The sequence below is a fragment of the Aotus nancymaae genome, unplaced genomic scaffold, assembly GCF_030222135.1.
Source record: "Aotus nancymaae isolate 86718 unplaced genomic scaffold, 86718_ANA_hifiasm-v0.15.2.pri h1tg000011l, whole genome shotgun sequence".
NCBI lineage: Eukaryota > Metazoa > Chordata > Mammalia > Primates > Aotidae > Aotus > Aotus nancymaae.
Window position 1 is genome coordinate 15838971 of NW_026988422.1, and position 21744 is coordinate 15860714.

General features: G+C 34.3%; 1 protein-coding gene across 19 annotated transcripts in view; it reads right to left on the minus strand.

Annotated features, from left to right (window-relative positions):
• The window catches only part of ZBTB20 (zinc finger and BTB domain containing 20), an 822970-nt gene that overhangs the window by 447963 nt on the left and 353263 nt on the right, over positions 1-21744 (minus strand). The window contains exon 5 of one of the 19 annotated variants that reach the window (XM_064374640.1): positions 9229-9300. The exons of the other annotated variants lie outside the window; for them this stretch is intronic. The gene's annotated coding sequence lies outside the window, so the exon portion shown is untranslated. The remainder of the gene's footprint in view (positions 1-9228; positions 9301-21744) is intronic. 19 annotated transcript variants of the gene reach the window in all.

A 21744-nucleotide genomic window follows, 5' to 3' on the forward strand; every position in this document is an offset into this window, starting at 1 on the left:
CATGTCTGTAGTGAGCCCAGCACTTTGGTAGACTGAGGAGGGCAGATCACCTGAGGTCAGGAGTTCCAGACCAGCTTGGCCAACGTGGCGAAATCCTGTCTCTACTAAAAATACAAAAATTAGCCGAGTGTGGTGGTGGGTGCCTATAATGCCATCTACTTGGGAGGCTGAGGCAGGAGAATTGCCTGAAGTCTGGAGGCAAAGGTTGCAGTGAGCCAAGACCATGCCACTGCACTCCAGCCTGGGTGACAGAGCTAGACTCCAACTCAAAACAAACAAACAAAAAAAATAGAAAGAAAGGAAATGATATACTTAATGTGCATAGCACAAAATCTAGCCCAGAATAGGTGTGAAATATATGGCATTTGAAGTATTCAGAGTTAAAGATTACCACATACAACTAAGACTTAATGCTTCTGGACCAAATGACCATATATTATTGAAGCCTATCTTAGACAATAAATGTAAATAAATCTTAGCTAAAGCAAATAGACTTAGTAGTCTGTTAGGTTTTCCTTTGAAGATGTTAATAATATAGCTGAACCGGTTGTGTTTAAGAAGACAGAGCTGACAGATAAAATAGAGGATAGATGACACAAGGACTTACCAGTTAATAACAGAACAAATTCTTGTTTTTCCAAGTGATTAATACAATATTACATTTTATTTAATGTAGATGAAAAAGCGTATTTGGGACTCACTGGGGAAGCCACCACTCACTATAATCATATGCTCTTTTCAGATAACCCCATGCTGCTAACTTTACGGCTAATTGCCAGCATTTTTCCAACTCCAGGCACTCTGATGCCCTCTCCACATTCTTTCTTCTCTTTTGACATTAACTAAGTCTAGCCATCTCTATTTCTTGACCTAAATTATGGAGTAAATATTCATGGAACACAACATTTATTTATGGTGATAAAGATGGTTCTAGATGAAATGGAGGTATTTCTTTATAGTGGGGCTATAAGGAAGCTCTTTTCATTTGCTTGTGTAAGTAAAGTTTTTCCTTTGGGATAAAGGACTGCCTGGATCCTCTATTATTGGTCTTTATTCTATGGATATTGCATCTGTGTGAGCCATACTATCCTAGTGGCACCTTCAGGGAAGCCAGGGCTTTCTAGAATCTGTTTATTTTTCAATTGAAAATCCTAATTCATAGCAATTAAAAGTATAGAAGATGACTTCATGTACTCTTTCTTCAGGATACCTTAATTACAACTTAGTAAACTTACAACTTAGTAAAATTTTGGCCTGGTTTGGTCTCTCCATCCTTACTAGCTATCTGAGTCTCTAGCCTTATATATGGAAACCTTGTCTTTTCATTGAAATGATGACAAACAGAAGTTATTACAGACACATTTCAAAGCAGCTGCTATTTTTCCCAATTAAATTCCACATACATTCCTATTTCTAAACTTATGTATTTTCACATACATACATAAATACCTAACACCTTAAAATGTTTTACTTAGTGAGACCTAGATAATGAAGGAATAAAAAGGTGACTTAATCCCAGTTTTTCTAAACAAGAATTTTAGAACTAAAGTATTTAAAACCTGTTAAGTGGTGATCAATATAGTGGGCTGTATACTTGGTTGACACTGAAAAATCTAAAATTTACTCAACAGTTCTTTAAGGCATTGCTTTCTCAGTGGAAATCTTCAACCTTCACATTCTCTGAAGGAGAACAATGTTTCTGGTCAGAAAACTAGTCATGGGTAGTCCATATGAAGAAGTCCAAGATTGTATTGCTTCCCTGTGACGTTGCTATGAGATTTGCTACAAGTAATTTAATATCTTTCTATGGCCCAGGTTACTTTTTATCTATGGTATCTCAATGATATTATTAAGCTAATGTGGATCAAGTGTTTTGATCACTGCATAGAATATATGCTAAAGCCCTAAATCCCCAAATATCAGAATGAAAACTTAAATTGTTAGAATGACACTAACACCTGTACAACCTTAAATAACATATTTAGCATCTCAGTATCTCCACTTTTTCAGCTATAAAATAGGTATAGTCATTTTTACATTTTCCATCAAATAGAGTATTGGAATAAATAGAGATTATTAAAAAATTTGTTGAAACTTTTCAACAAAATGTCATACACGCAGGTGAGGTGATGAATATATTAACTGGCTTGATTAAATATTTGTACAATGCATACACAGATAAAAATATCACATTGTACCCCATAAATATACATAATTATTTTTCAATTAAAAATGAATAAATAAATAATTTAAAATGTAATCAAACCTCTGAAGCTGACTTTCAAATATATTAGCAGAATTGATTTTAAAATATCAAAGACTAAGAAGTAAATGTTTTCAAGTATATTCAGATACTTATGAAGGAAGCCTATTAAAAGACAGGGAGCAGGCTGGCTGCATTTTATGATGAATTCAAGAGCCCAGTAATGAGAAAATAGAATCAGAAAAAGTGATTTTTAGCAGACTGTTGAATGACACATAAAATAAAATGTATTCATTAATGAGTCAGCAAAAATGTTACACATGAGCTTTTAGAGCTAGAATTTTTAAAGCAGCTTTTTCATACTTGGTACAGCTGAGTTCCCAAAGTGTCCTCTCACAACCCCCTCCCACCTCTCTTTTCACTTTAAATTTTTTTTGTCCTATACTGCCAGGTTGGAATAATGACCAAAGGGAGGGGTAAAACAAACAGAGATGCTCTCTGCGGCAGAAGCCACTCCAAGTATCAAAGACCCGATTCAGCCATGGCTGCCAAATTCAGAACCACAGTGGGTGCTCGTCAGCGTGGTGCCCTGAGAACCACATGGGTTACCCTTGGTAGGTTAGCATCTGGGGGTATAGGCCCCACATCCTGCTTAGAACCACCTGCTAAGAACTGGATGTACACATTACCTTACCCACTCACAACATTTGATTTCAACTCAATTCCACTCTAGTATTATGTCTATCGAATGATATAAATCTAACAGATACTGTACAAATCATGCAAAAATGTAAGTACTGTCTACTTCAATTTCACATCTTATAGTACCCAAAAGGAAACTCTGATTTTCCTATATTAGTGAGTAAAATCTTGAGCACTTAGTAGACAAGATAACCAATTTCTACTATTTCTATGAGATCTATTTCTTTAGCTATCTGTAAGGAAAAAATGATATATTAGCTCCTCAATATCCAGAATTATTTTATTCATTTATAGGGTAATCTCAATTTAACATGGTCAAGAACCCAGAAGAGAAAAATTGAGCCTTTGAGAAATGCAAAGAAATGTCCTAAGGTATATGCTATTGCCCAAATACATCATTACTTATCAGGGAGACTTTTAACAATTATATTTAAATTTAACAATTTATTCTTCTACACAGTAACATCAATAATCTGGACCCTCTAGATTATTATTAGCTGGGCATGGTGGCAGGTGCCTGAGGTCCCAGCTACTCAGGAGGCTGAGGCAGGAGAATCTCTTGAACCTGGGAGGTGAAGGCTGCAGTGAGCCAAGATTGTGCCACTGCACTCCAGCCTAGTGACAGAGCAAGACTGTCTCAAAAAAGAAAGAAAGAAAGATAAAAAGAAAGAAAATGACAACTCTGTCTCAGAATGAAGAAGAGACAGAGGAGGTAAAGGAGAAATAAAGTATCCAAGGCTGAGAATTATGTACAGCTTGTAAACATTTCTATTATTGAGTCCTGCAGAAATCATTGTGGTAAAGCTCTGCGCAAAAAAACATGGTTTATAATTATTATGGGTTTAATTGTGTCCTCCCCAAGTCCATATGTTAAGGTTCTAACCCCAAGTATCTCAGAAAGGGACCTTATTTTGAAATAGGGTCCCTACTTAAGATGAGGTCACACTGGAGTAAGCTGGATTCCCTACTCAAGTATGACTTATGCCTGTAGATAAAGGGGAAATTTGGATATGGACACACATACACCAGGACAATGCTATATTAAACATGAAGGCAGAAATCAGGGAGATCCATTACAGGTCAAGGAATTCCAAAGATTGCCATAAACTCCAGAAACTTAGCAAGAAGCATGAAACAGATTTCCTCTCACAGACCTCACAAGGAACCAATGCTTCTAATACCTTGATCTCAGACTTCTCACCTCAAGAACTGTGATCCACTAAATCTTTGTTGTTTAAACCACCCAGTTTATGGTATGCTGTTATGGCAGCCCTAGGAAACTAATACAATAATGATTATCAGGAAATCATCATATGAAGACTAAATCAAGTTCAGAATACATTGTTTAAGAAGGTTGAAAACTATAAGATTCATTGCAGAAAATGAATCACTATGCTTTTGTAGAAATAAAGCATGCAATGTTTGAGTAGCACAAACATCAAAACAATATATGATTTCTTTACATGGAACATACAGTTTTCAATTTTTCCTAATCCAATGAGATGTTGCCATCTTTACTAAAAAGACAAACTGATATATACTCTACAGAACACATCAAATAAAGAGTCCCAATCCTCCATGAAGCATTTTGACTAAGAAGGAAGAAAAATATGAACTTATTTTTATTTGTTTGTTTAAAATACACAGCCTAATAAGGATGAAACAGTTACAAAGAGAATTTCTTGGTTAAGAACAGGCTGTCTACTTAGAAGAAAATTGTTAATAAATGGGGTTTGAATCTACATCAAAATTAAAAGGCATTCGTCCAGGAGACGTTAAAGAGAATTCTAAGTATTAAGAATACTGGGGAAACATAAGAGGACTGAATAAAGCAAAAGTAAGAGAAGGTAGGGGCAAAAACAACAGGAGAGGGAATATGAGAAGGCTAGCTGGTATTGAGAGTGATACCAGTATCAATAGGTGCAGAAACCGATAAAAAGCCTATAGACTGGAAAGAAAGACGAGAAACAGTAGCATTCCCATATTTAAACAAGAAGTTGAAAACATCTAGTGCAAGAATTAAGCTCTAATCTTTAAAACAGGTGCTCTTAATGCTTTTGTGTGAATAAGAGATTGTACTTTGATTTTTCTTTAAAAGGATTCAATAGTGGGATGGAAACTTTTGTGTATGTATGTGTATAGAAGCTAAGCTATTATGGGAGGTAGGTCAAGGAAGAAATACTTCATGGAGCAAGAAGTTATAGCTTTATACAATGTGTTCCCTGGAGAAGTTAAAAAAAAAAAAACATAGAATAGCCCTATGAAGTTTGTTTGCTGTGTTAAATGGCTTTAAAACTCTACCCCTACTAATTTTTCTGAACACTTTATTTCAGCCAATTATCAGTTTAATCTAGGTAGAGTAAGATCTACTTGACTTTTTGACAGCCAAGTCAATCCAACCAGAAAATTCAAACCCTACAAGAAAACTCTGTTTTGCAACATTTTAAACTGACAACAGAAATCTATGATAACACAATCACCTTTTTCTTTTTTTCCAAAACTCATTCTCTCTAAAGAAAATAAACAATGGTACAAAAATACTTGGATGAAATGAAAAAGTGAAGAGAGCTATTCCCTCTTTATGGTAATAGGATGTTCTTGTTCAATATGTTTAAAATGTACCCTAAGTTCTTTTTCAATTCTCCACAGTTTGGAGATGACCTTGTCCACATATCTAAAGTAATTGAATTATATCACTAAATATAAGAATTACAGGTTAATTTAACCCATTTTTCTACATTAAATAATTCATAAATCAGTCGCTTTATTTTATTAATTGGAAAAATTTTTGATTAGATGATGATACTCAAGTAGGGACCCAAAATGTTAAAAATGAAAATAAGGAATAGGTTTTGCATAGACACTACTTTGGTCCCCACTGATTTCTATGCATTTTCTAATACAGAAATAACTTCTGCAGAGCACTAGTACTTCTGCAGAACAGAGTAGGATATTCTCAAAAATGGGATGGCAATAAAATGAATAAAATCAGCATCAATGGAAAGGGTGACGAGAAGCAGATGAGAAAAGGAATATGCCACAGCACTAAAATAAAATGGGCCCTTATTAAAAGAATGCTATCCTATGATAGCATTAAATTTTATCCTATGAAGAGAAATATTGAAAAGAAAAAGGAAGAAGGAGAGATGAAGGGAGGAAAGATGGAAGGACATAAGAAAGGAAGTGAGGGAGAAAGGAACGAAGGGAGGAAGGCAAGAGAAAGGGGGCAGGGATAAAAGACAAAAAAAAGTAAGTAAAAAAGCAAGAAAGCAGGAAAGAAAAAAAAAAGGAAAAGCCATTATAGAGATATTTTCTCATCCTTTTCCCACTGGTTGGTCCTCTAATCTTCCTTCTCTGCTTCCCACCCCAACCGAAATGTCTGGGACACAAGTGAGATAGTTGGGAAAAAGGGAAAAAAAGGAAAATTTCTTTCTCCAGCTCATGTTCACTTTGGTACCAATATCTCTAACTCAACAGGTCTAAGAGTTTTTAATCTTATGTGCTCCTCTGAGAATAAATGAAAGTTATCAACCTTCTCTCCAAGGGGTGGCAGGAGACAGAAATATAAAGTATTATTTGCATACATTTTCAAAGGGCTTATATAAACTCTGAAGTTCATGCCTGCACCACCTAATTATCCATTAGCTTAATATGAAAACCACTGGCTCTCGTATCTGGACCAAACCATAATAAATGGGTGGGGATAGAGATTTCAAGAAATGGAAATGAGATACTAAAGAAACCAACCATAAAAACCAAACATATTAAAAATAAAAAGGTGTTCCTTCTCTCCAAGGCAACCCTTAAGCTTCTTGTTCTTCATTGCTTCTGGAATTCAGATCAAGAATAACTGTAACTTGACCAATAACTATGTAATTAATAAAAATAGAGAAAATTATACAGCAAGATATACAATATTGTAGCAATTCTTCATGTTTTAATCATTAATTCTACATTCCTCCCTGAAAACTGTCTTTGATAGTACACTAATATGTAATACCATCCTGATTTTGAACATTAGCTCTAATACATACAATAACACTGAAACCCAACACTACTTAATATTGTGATTATCAACTTCTCAGACATATAGGAAATTACAAGGAGACTCTGCAACAGATACAACAAAGCAAATAAATAATAATAAACTAATTTCAACATTTCAACTAGACTATATAAATTAGAGAACACAGACCACGCCTTAACTGTAGTAATAGGAATTGTTTATATTGTTTTAAAACATAATAAAGTTTCACATGGTAATTCATAATCTTCAAATGCCTTAAAGTATATTTAGCTCATCTGATGCGAATACCAACTCTGGAAAGTAAATAGGAGAGATATCATTATCCTTTTTTCGTAAGTGAGGAAACAGACTACAAACGATTAAATGACATTCTTAATATCACAAATCTAACATGTGGCAGAGCAAAGGCTAGAACTCATAGGTTCTGATACACAGTAATTTTGCTACTACGCTACACAGCACTCAAAAAATGATCATTACACATAGCTTGTTTAGGCACCTGTGTTGTTTTATTTGGGAAATGAGGACAGTAGCATACACCCTCAAATGAGTGTACACCCATAGCATGTATTCTTTCACAATAAAATTTTATTTTGGCACACAGTAAAACAGAAAGTGTATTAGCTATAAAACAGGTGCAGATAGATATATTTGAACGTGTACTGCATATGTTATGGATACATGTTTGCATGTAGTATGTATCCACATGTGTGGGGACTAGTGTATGCTTACTCATTTTGTCAGAAAAATAATATTGTGATTTAAGCCTGTGTTTTATCATTAATCATGAATTTTGTAGCAGCACAAGTCGACAAATCACTTATAAATCAAATCCACAAAATGCTACATATTATAGCAGCAAGATTCATATATTTGAATAGATTTATATAAATATATTCCATCATATATATGTCTCCATATCATATATATATATATACACACATACATATATGATGGAATACTACACAGCCACAAAAAAGAATGAATAGCATTTGCAGTGACCTGGATGAGATTGGAGACTATTATTCTAAGTGAAATAACTCAGAAATGGAAAACCAAATATCGCATGTTCTCACTGATATGTGGGAGCTAAGCTATGATGATACAAAGACATAGGAATGATGCAATGGGCCAGACATGGTGGCTCATTCCTGTAATCCCAGCACTTTGGGAGGATGAGGTGGGTGGATCACTCGAGGTCAGGAGTTTGAGACCAGTCTGGCCAACATGGTGAAACCTTGTCTCTACAAAAATACCAAAATTAGCTGGGCATGGTGGTGTGCACCTATAATACTAGCTCCAGAGGCTGAAGCAGGAGTATCACTTGAACCTGGGAGGTGGAGGCTGCTGTGAGCTGAGATCAGGAACCACTATTATGAAAACAGAAAGTTCTTAATACTATAAATACATTTTTCCCCGATGTTCCTTCTTTTAGTCATATTCTCAGAGAAAGTGTAATACTAAGGAACTAAATGAAAAAGAACACTGGGAGTGTACGTCTACTTAAGCGAAAATTATCCTCACCAAGGAACTTCGCAAATGTGCTCTTCCTCACAGACAAGAATACTATACTAGTAGTGCAACATTACTCAAACCAACTAAATCCACTCTCTTTAATAGGAAAAATCTGAAAAGACCTTGAAAGATTATAAAGTCATGAAAATAATGAACATTTAAGAAACAATGAAAAGAATAGAAAGAAAGTCCAGGCAAATGTATCCAAAATTCACAGATCATATGTCTACTGGGATAATTTTTCCTACTATACAAGTTGTCTCATAATTACACATTTAAAGGAAATTATCTTCAAAAGCGATGATTATTTATTTTTATATGTTATCACTAAAGCTAGTTTTAAAAAATTATCTTCTAAAATGAATTTTCTTTTTTATTCATATTTTTTACACAGCTAGCTTCTGGTCTTAACAGAACAAAAGAATATTGGCAGAAAGGCAGTTATTTCCAATGATTTTCGGCATGGAAGGTTTAGAAAACTTAGCCTTTGAAAATTTACTCAAGTTCAGAACCTAACACGTTTTGAGGTATAGCTACCAACAACATGCTGAAAACAAATACTTTTGCAATCAACTAGAAATAATTTTCACAGTAAAGGTAAATTCTCAGCAGGTTGCATATATTCTACTTTATAATTATATCACAGTATGAAATAATAAAAAAAAAGTGGAAAAACCAATATAATGATTTAAAATTCTTATAGAAACGGGGTAAATGAAGTTAATTTTATTTTTCTGATAAGATAGAAAATATACTGAGCTTAAAATCACTAATACCACACCTTGAAGCTTCCTTTTCGTCTTCCATGAAGGCTACACATGGAGGAATAGCTCCAATGACCTGGGTAAAGGCACTGCAGGATGGAAACAATTATGTGAGAAAATGTACATACCTTCCTTTCTTTTGACTACCACATTCTGCTTCCTAGAGGTCCCTGTAAACTTATTAAAAACTTTGGTCATTTTGTAAGGAGATACCATAATTTCAAGAAGCTTTGAGGCTCATGTATAGCAAATTAATCCCCATTTTATGTCTGTCCCCATTTAGTATTTCTGAAGGGGGTGGATAATAAATCCCACTAACTCTCTTTTTAAGGGCTATTCAGATACTAAATAAACCAGGAACATTTAAAAATACAATCTCACAAAAATCTGCTTTGCTTAACCTTCTCTCCGTCTTTAAAAAATAAGAAAGGCATGATGTTCTTTTTTTGTTAATTAATTCATTTTAGACAATTCCTTAAATTTTCATTTTAATAAATTTTTGTGTGGGTGCATTAATTACTCTCAAAGATGCTTTACAACTGTTACCTATTAAAAGCCTTTGTTAGTGAATAAAAAAAGAAAAGAAAAGAAAAGAAAAAACTTCCAGCATGCTCCCTCCCTTCTCTATTCTGAGCAGGTCCTTGCTATCAACTGCTGGAGTATGCTTGCTTTGCACCTAGAGCTATAATTATTTTGCTTTAATTTTACAAAATCTTTTGTTCCATTCCCACGAGCCCACCTGATCCTTATATTACACTCGCTCTATTAAAACACTCATGCAGAACAAAGCATGGCTGTACTGATTCATAAGTAACTTTTTTTTTTCCTTCGTCAAATGCCACTGGCTAGGGTTGAGGACACAGTCCTGGGATTCACCATCCTTTACCAATTTTCATGTGTTAGAGAAAAAAAAAAAAAAAAAAAAAAGTTGGGCCAGAATGTTGTACTCTTCCCCAAGATCCTTCCTTTTGCCTGCTTGTTTTTTGTGTTTTTAAAAATATTTTATCTTATACTTAACTTTACTCTGGGGCAATATACGTGACAATGTGGAGGATGGTGGATATACTAAAAGATTGTAATCACGTTGAGATTTCTTTTATTTACATAGTTAAAATTTTAAAAAATCACTTCTGTTGCCTTCTTTTTGTTCTTTCTCCTTACTCCACCTCTTTTCCTTGAGATCTTGCAACAAATGTGGGCTTTTGGCAGAAAAAAATTGCAGTGACTCATCAAGAGAACTGTTTGTTTGCTCTGAGGAGCACCCTGAGGACCCTCTGGGCTGCACACGGAGCCCTTTGATCCTAGGAAATTTATTTCTTCCAGATGTTTTCCCCACAGCCACCTTTCCACAACGTCCCTCTTCATTATGTAGAATAAGAATAAATACTCAAGACCCACTGGTATGGTACACGGTTTTCCTGAATGGAGTGTGACAGGGAGTTGACATGTGATTGAGCCATTGGGTTCTTCTTGCCTTAGGCACAATGATGGAGAAAGGTTAACACGGAGGAAAGCAGAACTGGGTCTGTTCAGGTAGAGTGTCTTTAGGATTAGGATGGAAATTATGTAAAATCTACAAATCTGCAGACCATTGATCAAAGACCCCAGTTTTTTCCAACCCTGTGAAGTCTTGATGCCTGGATCTTCCATGTTACTTCTCCAGTTTTTTTTGTTTGTTTGTTTTGTTTTTTTACCTAAAGTACAAAATGTGAACAGGAAAGTGAAGCCTTTGGACATCTCTTGTTTGTTCTTGGCCTGGCTAGCAGTGCTAGTGGAAAGGAGAAAGGAGAATAAGGGAGAAATGGAGAGCAGGTACAAAGGTAAAGATGGTGTGGTGGGCTGAATAATGGCATCTCAAAATCTGTCCATTTCTAACTCTTGGAGTCTGAATATTAATTTAAATGATAAAAAAGATTTTGCAGATGTAATTAAATTAAGTATTTTGACATATGGAGGTTATCCTGGATTATCTAGATGGACCCTAACTACAATTCTATGTATCCTTATAAGAGGAAGATTCCACATAGACAGAAGAGGCCAAGTTAATGTGACCACAGAAGCTGAGATTGTAACAATGTGGCCACAAGCCAAAAAATGGTGGTGGTCAGCAAAAGCTGGAAAAGGCAAAGAAAAGGATTCTCCCCTAGAGCATCCAGAAGGAATGCAGCCCTGCTGACATCTTGCTTTTGGCCCAGTGATAATGATTTTGGACTTTTAGCTTCCAGAACTGTGAGAGAATAGATTTCTGATGTTTTAACACCAGGCTTGTAGTAGTTTGTTATAGCAGCCACAGGAAACTAATACAGATGGTAACCATTTCAAAACTCCATTGTTCAGAGCATTTGTGAAATCACCAAAGTCTCAGGTTGAAGGCACAGTGGAAAACAGGGTGCCAATCCTTGAAGACAAAATTCTCTCTGGAGATATTTGAATTATTAAGGGCACTTATAATCTACAGAAAGTAGGTAACTAAAATAAACAGGGCAAAGAGAGTGCACAAGGGCATTCAACAGAAGATTAAACAGATTATGAATGTAAATGTTCTAAATTTCTAATGCTGGTTTGCATTTTTTATGAAGTAGGACAAATATATCATATTTTCCATTTAAATTAATGTTTACATATAATGTATTACCAGCCATTTTTCCCCTAAATCAATTGTCAGTATCATTAACTTTAGTGACATTTGATTTGGCACATACATACTGTTTTATAAAAATGAAGATCCTCTATATTCACTTGAGGTAACTTTCCTTTAGCTATTCAAAGGAAAACCTATTTAAAAATCTATTTAGGTATCAAAAATAATTTGGTACCTAAACCCAAGATTTCTTAAATAGATATATTAAAACAATAACTTGACTGGGTGCAGTGGTTCATGCCTGTAATCCCAGAACTTTGGGAGGCGGGCGGATTACTTGAGGTCAGGAGTTCCAGACCAGCCTGATCAACATGGTGAAACCCCATTTCTATTAAAAATAAAAATAGCTGGGTGTGGTTGCTCATGCCTGTAATCTCAGCTACTCGGGAGGCTGAGGCAGAAGAATCACTTGAACCTGGGAGGTGTAGGTTGCAGTGAGCCGAGATCATGCCACTGCACTCCATCCTGGGCAACAAGAGCAAAACTGCATCTCAAAACAAAACAAATAAAAAAAAATACACAAACACAAAACAATAACTTAAATCTGGAAAAGCCCAATAGCAAAATTACTGTGACCAAACAACCCAGTTTATCCCTTTCTCTAGTTCATCATTAATAACACTTGGCAGCTGCATTTTTAATAAAAAACTAAAAATACACCTGAACTCCATGATTCTTCTTAGCTATTTGGCTTTTCAACAGCCAAACTATTAATCTTCATAATCACCACTAGCAGATGTAGACCACTGATAAAGATGGAGAAATAAAGTTATGGAAAGTTTAAAGAGATTCTAGATCAATCAGCAAATGAGAAGAACTGAGAAAATCAAGTAGAAATGCTGGCTGTATTCTCTAGTACCTTTGAAAAGCTACTAGAGATAAAATCCCTCTTTTGGAGAAAACAGTCCAGTGACAGAACATGTCAAAGATGGTCATAGTCATTTATTTTTTGGTACTTTCATATTAACACAGAGCATTCATTTGGCAGTAGGTTTAAAAACAGGAAGTACACTATATTTTTTAATAAAATTAAAAAAAATAACTGATGATTAACACAACTACTGTACCAAAAGAAAGATATCGCAAGGCATTCAAAGTACCAGGAGGCTAAAGAAATTCTAATAGTTATCCCCATACACCTTCATTTGAAAGAAACATGAAAAATTAGAATCTCAATGTGTTGCCTTTTCAATTTCCTAATACTACCAGGGGCACCCAAGTCAGCTCAAATCTCCAGACTTCAGAGGCCATTGAGTTCCACTATTTGAGGTGCTGAGCAATCGACATGAATTCCACCTTCATACTCTCCTTGTCTCCTTATTTTATTTGCTTTAATAGTATGTACATCTAACTTATCTTTAGAAGGATAGGATGCATATCTCTTCTATTAAAACATCTATGTAGATTTTCATAGTGCCATAGAAGTATAGGTATTCTTTACTTGTTTATGAACCCTTCCAACAACCTAAGAGTCAATTGTTAACATTCATCACGATCTCACCTATATCTCACCATTTATCACTATCTCATCTATTTCTGAGTTCCTAGAGGGTTGAGAACATGCTTTTCCTGTTACTATCTTCTCTTAGTTCTATCACACCTGGTAAGAACTTAAATAGTAACTAATTGACATAGAACTCACTGAACAGGAGAATGGGTGGCCAGGATCAGTGCGGATTCGTTCATTTCAGTTTGTAAACGTTGTGAGAAATTATTGAGTGCAAATATAGGAGGATGGATATAGAATGATAAAGTTTGCTGTGATAGAGAAATGGTTGAGATAAATGGGACTTTAAAATCAAGAATCAAGGACATTTGGAAAGATATTAGATGTACTTAGGTATCTTACAAATGAATAAGGACTTGTCTCTAGTTTCTTAGTCATAATGTTTCTAAGATACAAATTAATCAAAATTCCACATTATCAGTTGCTTAATATAAATTTTCCAATAAACACCCCTTGATTATACACTTAGGTCTTCAAAGTGGGTAGATTTATACAGTCCCCTCTACACAGGCAAATTACATACACAAAAACTATGAAGTTAATTTTTTTCTTTGAAGTAGGTTAGTGAATTAAAAAGAAATCTGTAGTGAATGAATCCAGACTGTAAATCCTGAATAAAAAATGTTCTATATCAATGACTGTCATGATGTGTGTCTTGGTTATAGATTACTGTATAATTTTTTTTCTTAATAAAATGGTATCTCCATCAAACATGTAGATCATAGGGTCTTCCCATAGGGACTTTTATGATCATACAATCCAATCCTTCATTTTAGAGGTGAAGACATAATATGTGAGTGTTTTAATTAAGCCTACTTTAAGTTTTTCATTGAGACAAAATTGTTGTATATGAAGATAAAAGGAGAAAAAGAACAGTAGAAAGTTGGTGAAGCGGGAGGAAAAACAGAAAAGCTTTTTTATTGATGCAGAGCACTAAGCAGAGATGCATTCGCTAATAGACATCCATGTCATTACTGGAGACTAGCTTAAATAGTACGAAGTTGGTAGCATCCATTTTTTAAAGAATCACTTAGATTATAAACATATAAATAATTTAGACAGGTTTACCTCTAGGGAATCACATGACTTACCATAAATAAACAAACATATTCTGTATTACCAACATGCTAACTGTTCATTCATTTATACTGTATATTACCTCTCATTTACCCAGCATATGCAAGTTGAAAGAAACATAACAACCATTGTTAAACTCTATTTTAAAATAAATATTATTCTATAGAAACAGAAAAAACATAAACATTTTTAAGAGTCATATAAAGACAAATTTTAATTTGAAGACCTGATACTAAGAGATATATATATATATAAGGTGTGTGTGTATATATAAATATATATATAAGGTATATATACACACACATATAGGTATATATATATAGGTATATTATATATATATATACCTAATATGTACTAATATATACTAAGATATATATATATACACACATATATATACACACACCTAATATGTACTCACAAAAAATAAAGACTAATTTTTGTTTTTTAATGTAGGCTGTGGAATCAGACTCCCTAGGACTGAATCTTGATTTTGTTCCATCCTTGACCTTGGGCAAATTTTTCATCTCTGTGCCTCAGTTTCCTCACCAGTAAAATTAGGATAACAACAGTGACTATTTACAAGAATTGTTGTGAGGATGGAATGCCATAACTTTACATATAAATCTTTTAGAAAATGGACTGGCACATAGTAATTAATAAATGTTAGCTGTTACTTCTAATATGTACAAGCCTGTTAAACATTTTGCAGGGGAGAGATAAGGTGTTTCTCATTAATGGGACTTGTTAAGGCATTTTGTCTTTCAAATGGCTGCCTAACTTAATTCATACCAATATTTTATTTCAGTAGGATTAATGTAATAGTATGAGGAAAAGCTTTAGTTTGGTTTGTTTAGATGTGTTTGAGACAGGGATTCTCATCCTTTTAAGGGGAATAATCTAAAATGTTACATCCATTTCTGGCTTAAGGTAACTGAGAACTGACTCTTACAAGATGGAATGGTTTAGCTGTGTCCCCACGCAAATCTCAACTTGAACTGTAGCTCCCATAATTCCCACATGTTGTGAGAGGGACCCAGTGGGAGATAACTAAATCATGGGGGCAGATTCCTCCATACTGTTCTCATGGTAGTGAATAAGTATCACTAGATCTGATGATTTTATAATGAGTTTGCCCTTTTGCTTGGCTCTTTCATTCTCTCTTCCCTGCTGCCATGTAAGATGTGCCTTTCACCTTCTGCCATGATTGGGAGGCCCCCCAGCCACATGGAACTGCGCTTCCATTAAGCCTCTTTTTCTTTATAAATTACCCAGTGTTGCACATGTCTTTATTGTGAGAACAGACTAATACACTAGGCAAAGGAGAAACTGGGGGAGCAGAAGATGCTTAGCAGCATGCATATATCTTCTGATGTGGAGAACATGAAAGCACGCACAAAGGAAAATGGAGGTGCTAACTCTTCAGCAAGCCCCACTACATGCTCCCACAGTATCTTATGCATTTCTCAAAGTATTTAACCTGCTGCTATGTAATCATTTGTTTATACATACATTTTTTGTTATTATATGGTTATCTACTTGAAGACAAAAATTGTCCCACTCACTTTTGCTCAGTAGTTGCTCAGTGGTATATTTATGGAATGAATGACTTAGTTAATTAATAACAACTACTACCATAGGGGAGGCTAATGATTTTAAGTGAGAGCTAAGACTCACAGTTTCTATCCAATAGAGAGGCATGTTGAGGTGGAGGTAACTGGCTATTATACTTACAATGGATCTCTGATCTCTGTGCTGGAGATAAATGCTCTAAGAGAGCATAAAATATTTTTGAAGTTTATACATGTATAAAGTTTTTTTTCCCTTAACCATAATAACTTCCTTTTTAAAAAATGCAAGAATATTTGAGTAACTAAGTGCAACGTTGGGTGCAAATAAAGCCTGCCTAATAAATCATGGAAAAAGTCTGAAAATAATTTCAACAAAAAGAGTTCTAGATAATGTGTTGTGGGAGATGAGAGAATAAGCAATTAATTATAGATGGTGGAATTAAGGTGATTTTAGTAGATAAGGTAATGTCTGAGCGGGTTCTTGATGCAAATACTGAATCTAAATCTGTGAAAATAGAGCTTATATATATATATATATATATACTTTTTTTTTTTTTTTTTTTTTGAGATGGAGTTTCGCTCTTGTTACCCAGGCTGGAGTGTGCAATGTGTGATCTCGGCTCACCGCAACCTCTGCCTCCTGGGTTCAGGCAATTCTCCTGCCTCAGCCTCCTGAGTAGCTGGGATTACAGGCACGCGCCACCATGCCCAGCTAATTTTTTGTATTTTTAGTAGAGATGGGGTTTCACCATGTTGACCAGGATGGTCTCGATCTGTTGACCTCGTGGTCCACCCGCCTTGGCCTCCCAAAGCGCTGGGATTACAGGCGTGAGCCACTGCACCCGGCCCCGAGCTTATATTTTTAATGCAGAAATTGGCTGATATGCAGAGAAAGTGGAAAGTTCTGCAAATAGGTGACACAAACATCAAAGGTAACCCTATTTCCTAAAATACTTGAAAAGTTGGCTATTAGTTGATGCATATATCCCTGTATGGCAATCAGCCCAGTAAATAAAATAAAAATAATGTCCTTTAAAAAATTCATTTATTCATGAATATTCATTCATCCATTCACTCTTTCAATATGATGTGATAATTTACTGAATATCAAATTCTGAACTGTGCTGAGTTCACTGGACACCATAGTGGTCAAGACAGAATAAAGTCTCTGCACAAGAAGTAGTTTCATACAATTAAATTAATAACTATATGTGATAAATACTATGTTAGGTAAAGTACTAGATATTATGAAATATGTAGTTATAAGCAATTTATACTTAAACTCATTACAGAAATATGGCAGAACTATATTTGGATAAATATAAAGTGCTGGTGGTTTTTATTGACCTTGAATTTCTTCTTGTTTAACTACAGAGTAGATTGCCACATCTAGGTCTTACTTATACTGTTTGCTATTCAAAATCTTGCCTCTTGAACTACCTATTTAATTATGGATGCATGAAGCACAAATCAATTTATTTTCTTAATTTCCTTAAGACTAAACATGACAACTTTTTTCCTACTCCAGTGTTTCTTTTCTGTTAAGATATATCTTTTATTATAAATGACAGCAAACTCAGGAAGATGATGATGATGCATGAAACAGAAAAAAATATGGTTCCTTTTATGAGATTAGATCTACAGGGCTGAGAAGAGTAAAATCTTGTTTGGACCACTATATTGAACAAAAACCACATAGGAGTCACGGTGGAAGCAATTATAGGCAATACCAATTCTTAGCATTTTAATGAGGCCAAGTTAAAGTTGGTCTTTTCGTTGTGGTTCTTAAATTCAAAGTATAACCTATAGCCCATAACGAATTTTTTTCTTTAGAAGTTATCAACCACACAGTGGGTTTTCTTTAGAATCCAAAATTCTAGATTTTTTAAAGGAAAAAATATGCTCTCCTCCTTCATTTTAACTCTTTTGGAGGAATAAGGCTTTTTTTGTTTGTTTGTTTCCATAAAGAATGTGGTTAACTGGAGTTGCTACCGGCAAGAGGACTAACAGAGTAAATACTAAATGATCCAATATATACTGCATTTATCTAACTGGATTTCAGCTAGTTCAGCATTATGGCTTTGTAGTCTAAGCAGTAGATGAACAGAAACAATAAACTGGGCAAGTAATGTTTTATGTGAATAACAGAAAAGAGTGAACAGAAATACAACACTTCACCATTGCACAAAACACAATTAAATATGATTTTTAAAAACCCATCCACTGACCCACTACCTAATCATAAAAGAAATGTACTCAGTTCAAGTAGTCTTAAATATAGTGAAAATATCCTCAAGATACACAGCATGAGAGAACAAATAATTTTTACTGTGTTCTGCTGGTTTCAGGAAAGGTGTGCTATGTGGCTATCACTTGAGTGCTCTATGTTTAAGTTAATCAATATTATAAATTATGCATGTATTTTAGAAGTTCATAATTTCTATTAACTTATAAAGCTATTGTAAAGAAGGATGAACAAACCATACTACAAAAATAAGAATGTGAATAAATGCCAAGTTTTCCTCAAATCACAGATGAGATAACATCGCTCCTATTATAAGAAAATGAGACTGGATCAGATGTGAACATTTATCTCTTCTCTTTAGGACAGCCTATGTATTCAACTCATTGACACTAATTATAACAATAGTTAACAGTTACTGGAGTACTATGTGCAAAGCACATTGTAATTATTTCACATATATTATCTCATTTAATGCTTACAACAATACTATATTATAAATAAGGAAACTGGTAAAGGGAAGTAATTTGCTGTAGATCAACAGGGTAGTAACAGGTGGACATAGGATTCAAACTAGACATACTCCAGAATCCATACAATATTAGAATAGTCTGATCCTAAAAGACAAAAAGGGGATTTAACCCATACCTTGGTAACAGCATCTAACTTTTCTGGGCTTTAAATCCTTCAGCTGAAATAAGGATTTGGCCAACCTTATCCATAAAGGGCAAAATCATAAATATTTTAGGCTGTGGGTCAAGAGGCAAAATCAGAGACGTCATGCTATGTAGGCAATTATACAATCGGAGAGAAAACTTGCTGTATCCCAGCCAGTTAGATGAAAAATACATAATACAACAGGAAAGGACAATCTTAAATATATTAAATTATAGTTCTCTTTGTACTTCTAATGTGGAGACAAATTATATTAAGATTGTGGTAGCTGAAATAAAATTATTTGAGATTAGCACATCAGGTGTTGAATGTTATCAGTGGTTACCTTAGGGAGTGACAGAAGAAGACTTTAGGGACAGAGGGAAGTTTTTTCACTTCTAGTTAAAAATTATTTTTTAAGTGGTAGAACTGATTGTGATTTATTATTATTATATTTTACTTTGTGTTTTGGGGTAGCTTTCAGTATTTTTTCCTGGTTTTATTGAGGTAAAACTGACAAAAATTTTACATATTTGATATGTACAATGTGCTGGTTATCAAATACACATTAACACAGTCAAGATAACATATCCGTCACCTCATATAGTTACCTGTGTGTGTGTGTGTGTGTGTGTGTGTGTGTGTGTGTTGAGAACACTTAAGATCTTATACTCTGATTAAGTTTAATAAATGCAATTCAGTATTATTAACTATAGTCGCTATGCTGTATATTTGATCACCATAACTTACTCATCTTATAACTGAAAGTGTCTACTCCTTGACCAACTTCCCCTCATATCCCTGTCACTAGCCCTTGGCAACCACCATTTTATTCTCTACTTTTTTGAAATCTACGTTTTAAAAAGATTCCACATAAAAGTGAAATCATACAAGAAAGAAATTTTAGAAAAACTAAAAAATTGAATTATCATACTGTCATAGGGAAAAATAGAATTTCCAAGAGGGGTGGGGGAAAATAATACCAGAAATATAATAATAATAGATCTTTTTACTGTGGAAAATAGTACATAGAAATAGAATATACTAAAAAGGAGAATAAGAAAAGATTATGGCCCTAGAATCACATTATCTTCTATAACTTGAAGAAAAAAATGTGGCTAAAAGAAAAAAAATGTATTTCCATTACACAGCTATTATAATGACTAGAATAAAAAATACTAACAATATCAAGTATTGACAAGGATGTGGAGCTACTGAAAATCTTATGGAAAACTGGAAATTATCCAAATGTCTTTCAGTGAATTAATGGTAAATGATCTTCTGTATATTCATACAAAAGAGCACTACTTAGCAATAAAAAAGAAACAAATCATTGAAACATGCAATGATATAAAGGAGTATTTTATTTTATTTTTTTAAAGACATGGTCTCATTCTATTGCCCAGGCTAAAGTGCAGTGGCATGATCACGGTTCACTGCAGTCTCAACCTCTGAGGCTGAAGTGATCCTCCTGCCTCAGCCTCCCATGTAGCTGGAACCACAGGTGCAAGTCACCATGCCTAGCTAATTAAAAGAATTTTCTTTTTAGAGATAGGGTCTACCTATGTTGCCCAGGCTGGTCTCGAATTCCTGGGCTCAAGCAATCCTCCTCCCTTGGCCTCCCAGAGTGCTAGAATTGCAGGCATGAGCTAAGCATACAAAGCCATGAAAGAGTCTTAATGTATCACGCTGAGTGAAAGAAGCCAGTCTTAAAAGGTCATATACTACATAACTCCATTTATGTGACAACTCTCAGAAAGACAAAACTATGATGATAAAGAGGAGATCTGTGGTTGCCAAGAGTTAGTGGTGGGAGGAGGGATAAAGGAATAGCAGGAAGTTCTTTGAGGTGATGGAATTCTTTCACATTCTGATAGTGGTGGTGATGCTTGTTACATAAATCTATATATCTGTTAAAATTCATAGAACTGTATATCAAGAAATTTACTAACATCAGTAAAAAAGTTTAACATTTTCATAGGAAAAAAAGGGAACAACTGATTACGTATTGAATTATAGGAAAATACAGGCTCAAATAAAACCATGACTTCTCCTACCAAGAAGATAATTTGGTAAGAGATAACATTGTTGATGAAAAAGAAACCTGCAGTTCTACCTCTGCAATTAGTTGACCAAAATGAGAATGTCTAACATAGCTACAAATTTAAAAATAATTCTCAGCTTGTTTAAAATACAGTCTCTAATAGTTTATTACAGTCATTACTGCCTGTGAATCAAGGATAATACCAGTATTTGAATTTTTTAAGTATGACAGCAAGGTAAAGACTGTTACTTAAGCTAATAAATTACCATATTTCATAAAACTCTAATGATTCTGTGAACAGACTACATAGTTCTTCTAAACCCTGTAACTGCAATCTAATTTCACTGATATTTTTAAAGTTTTCAAAGGTACATTTTTATATTGTGGTAAAATATATATTAAAAATTTACCAATTTAAAGATTTTAAAGTGTATAGTTCAGTGGCATTATGTATACTCACAGGGTTATGCACGTATGACAACCATCCATCTCTAAAACATTTTAACTTTTCCATATTGAAACTCTGTAACCATTAAATAAAAATCCTATTTCCCCTCCCTCCTATCTCCTGGTAACCTCTATTCTACTTTCTGTCTCTTGGAATTTGATTATCCTAGGTACTTACTTAGCATAATGTATTAAAGTTTTATCCATGCTGTAGCGTATGTCAGAATTTGATTTCTTTTTAAGGATGAATAATATTCCATGGTATGTATGGATCACATTTTGTTAATCCATTTGTCCATTGGTGGACATTTGGATTGTTTTCACCTTTTGGCTATCAATTGTTCGTTCCTTTT